Source organism: Manis pentadactyla, chromosome 11 (assembly GCF_030020395.1).
Source record: "Manis pentadactyla isolate mManPen7 chromosome 11, mManPen7.hap1, whole genome shotgun sequence".
NCBI lineage: Eukaryota > Metazoa > Chordata > Mammalia > Pholidota > Manidae > Manis > Manis pentadactyla.
The window spans coordinates 80566763-80570551 of record NC_080029.1 but is presented as its reverse complement, the minus strand read 5'-3'; the positions used below and the strand labels follow the sequence as shown (position 1 = coordinate 80570551).

Below are 3789 nucleotides of genomic sequence, written 5' to 3'. Positions count from 1 at the left end.
CCAAAGTGCAGGGCTCTTCCCCATGCTCTGGAGCTGAAGCCACCAGCTGGAGAGAGAGAGAAAGCATTTCCTACACACCAAACTTGTGTGGTCATGTCATACACATCTGTGCCGGAACGAGAGAGGCCCTTCGAGCCATCGCTTTGCAATACCATAAACAAGCACAGAGAGAGGAATATTTGCCCTGCCCCGTCACTGTTCCTCAGTGAGACACCACCTTTTCCAATGTGAGACTTGAGTAGTGCTTCATTTGGCGTTACTATCACTATTACTGATTATGATAAATTAGTTTTACAGAATGCTTTAGAAGAGATTTCATATACACTGATTTGCTTGTACAATACTCTGTACATGGTACGTAGATGAGGTTAACAAATAGAGGTTAAGTGACATATTCAAAGTTACAACTTCTGCACTCCTTATGTGTAAATCCTGTTCCTGACGTAACTGAGAGATTATAATTGAGAGATTACAACAAACCCTGTTTTTTATTTTATTTTTTGCATCTAATTAGAATGAAATCATACTCTTGGGGTATAGGTTGTGAGGATCAGCTTTGTTGTTTTAACAGAAACCTCATTCTGTATTTCTTTATGCAAAAACAAGGTAAGGACATTTGGTGGAAGAGCCAGCAAACCCCACTAGAGTGCAATAGCCGATGTCATCGCCGCGCCCTCCGAACTCATGAACGTGTCCGGCAGAGAAACCACCCACGCCGTCAGCCACTTTATCCTCATGGGCTTTCCCTCCAGGCCCGAAGCGCAGCTCCTCTACTTCGGGCACTTCTCTGCGGCCTACACCCTGACCCTGATGGGGGAACGCGGCCGTTGCCTGCGCTGTGCGGTGGGACCGACGCCTTCACAGCCCGATCGATGTACATCCTCTTGGGGAATTTCTCTCTCCTGGAACTATGTTATGTCACCACCACCACCGTCCCCAACATGTTGGCCAGCTACCCGTCCACAAGCAAGTCCATCTCCTTTGTGAGCTGTCTTGTGCAGTTCTCCTTCTTCTCTTCCGGGTGCGAAGAGGGCTTCTTCCTTTGCATCATGGCCTTTGACAGGCACCTTGCCGTGTGCCGCCCTCCGCGTTACCCGCGCATCATGACCAGACAGCTGTGCACGGGCCTCGTCGTCCTTGGATGGTCGTGTGGGTTCACCCTCCTACCTACCGCCAGTTGTCCTCATTTCTCAGCTGCCCTACCGTGGCCCAAACACCATCAGCCATTTCGTGTGTGATCCTGTCCCACTGATGGTGCTGTCGTGTTCTGATGACACCACCACACAGTTCATTTACTCGACCTTCAATTCTGTTTTCATGATCGGCCCCCTTCTCTTTATCCTTTGCTCCTACGCTCTGGTGACTCTGGCTGTGCTACGGATGCCCTCAGCAGCGGGCAAACGCAAGGCTTTCTCCACTTGTGCTTCTCATCTGGCTGTGGTGATCCTGTTTCTTTGGCTCTGTTACGGTGATGTGCGTTAGTCCCGGATCGGGACACCCAGTGGACATGGAAAAAATCGTTACTTTGTTTTATTCTGTGAAAACACCTCTGTGCATTCCGCTAATATATAGGCTCAGGAACAAGGAGATGAAGGCTGCTCTGAGGAAGATCCTGAGGACTGCCCAAGGTATTCATAAAATACAAAGAGCCAAATTCTTCTCTCAAACGCAACTGATCTCAAGACATGAGTGATATATTTGTCGACAAATTCATTAACTTTTATTAAGAAACTACTATAATGAGGGCCCATTATCATCCTAAGCAAGATGCAGTAATGTTATTTAAGAATGTTTTAACTAACAAGTGAATGCAACTGTGTTGAAGTTAGTATCAAGTAAATGAAATGATATGTATGTAAGTCAATCAGTCTCTATATGTAATTCAATTTCTAAAGAGAAGGTAGAAGCATGCTGTGCATTGCTGAGTTGAATTAACTAATATACATGTAGTAGAGATCATAGATTGCTTTGGGGATTAACACTCCAAACCAGTAGTTCTCCACTAACACGCACTGATTGATAAAGAAGTCTCGAATTTGAAGGAAGTCGCCGTGCCAGAGTGTAGCATGTGACTTGACTTTAAGGAAACAGAATAATAGCCGTGGCTGGACGGTAGTGATTGTTTAGGGTGTACAAGACAAGAATTAGGAATTTAAAGGTATTACTAACTTAGAATATAGCAAATAAAAGAGCTAAACATAAGAACCGGGGCACTACTCAGGGCATAACCCACTTTCGGGTAAATCCCATTTGAGTAACAGCTTCCGGTACTACTTGTAGTTTAGTGTTAGTACTGTGTGACTGTTTTTAAACTGCCATAAGCATCCTTAATACTAATACGACTTCTACTGCGTTTCTGTTGCCATTTTTTTTTTTTTCAAACATGGCTCTTCAACACATACTTTAAAAGAATCATAGTATGAAATGCAATTTTTACCAAATTGTAATTTGTAGTCTTCAAGAAGTCAATTCCTCTACAAAGTGAGGTGCCGCATCAATTGGGTTTTGTTTCATGAACAATCTGGGTTGAGAATACTTTCTGAAGATTAAAAGGCAGGATTTTTGAGTTCGGGGAAAGAAGTGGTTATCTTTCTTCTACTTCACAAAAGAAACAAAGAGCTGGACAATTGCCTGAAAGCTACGTCATATTGGAAGAAAATATGAACAATTTAGGACTTCGTGCACATGAACTACAACAGTAGATTTACAGTGCCGATGGCTTTAACACCGATTTTCATTCACGAAGGTTAAGGAATGTTTGTGACAATTCCATTCGTCTTTCATAATCACAGAAGAAAAAGGAAAAAGAAGAGATTCTTAATAAAACAGTGTGTTGATTGTGATAAAGGTGGAAGTGCCCGTTATTTGTTATTGCCTTTATTCTTGACCAACGTTTTCTCACCGATCTTAAATTCCACCTCATATTGTTTCTTTTTTGTATCATCAATATACGATTACATGAGCAGCATTGTGGTTACTAGATTCCTCCCATTATCAAGTCCCCACCACATACGCCATTACAGTCACTCTCCATCAGCATAGTAAGATGCTACAGAGCAGAGTCACTACTTGTATTCTCTGTGCCATGCGGTCTTCCCCTCCCCACCCCCACATTACCTGTGCTAATCACAACGCCCTTTATTCCCTTCTCCCATACTTCCCACCCACCACCACACCCAGTCCTTTTCTCTTTGACAACTGTTAGTCCATTCTTGGGTTCTGTGAGTTTGCTATTTTGTTCTTTCAGTTTTCCCTTTGTTCTTATGCTCCACAGATGAGTGAAAAATCATTTGGCACTTCTCTTTCTCTGCTTGGCTTATTTTATTTCACTGAGCATAAATAATAGCCTCCCGCTCCATTCATGTTGTTGCAAATGTGTAGGATTCGTTCTCTTCTTACGGCTGAAGAATATTCCATTGTGTATATAGACCACTTCTTCTTTATCCATACACCTACTGATGGACACTTAGGTGGCTTCCATTTCTTGGCTACTGTAAATAGTGCTGCGATAAACATAGGGGTGCATATGTCTTTTTGAAACTGGGCTCCTGCGTTCTTAGGGTAAATTCCTAGGAGTGGAATTCCTGGGTCAAATGGTATTTTTTTTTTTTTATTTCTGGTCTTTTGAGGAATCTCCACACCGCTTTCCGCAATGGTTGAACTACTTTACATTCCCACCAGCAGTGTAGGAGGGTTCCCCTTTCTCTGCATCCTAACCAACACTTGTTGTTCCCATTCTTTTCCATGTTGGCCGTACTAACTGGTGTGAGGTGGTATCTCACTGTGGTT

The 3789-nt window shown here is 43.1% G+C and overlaps 1 pseudogene; it reads left to right on the top strand.

The window, feature by feature from the left end:
* The first annotated feature begins 732 nt into the window (after nucleotides 1-732).
* LOC130679452 (olfactory receptor 11G2-like) lies at nucleotides 733-1615 on the top strand (annotated as a pseudogene).
* The last annotated feature ends 2174 nt before the right edge of the window (nucleotides 1616-3789 follow it).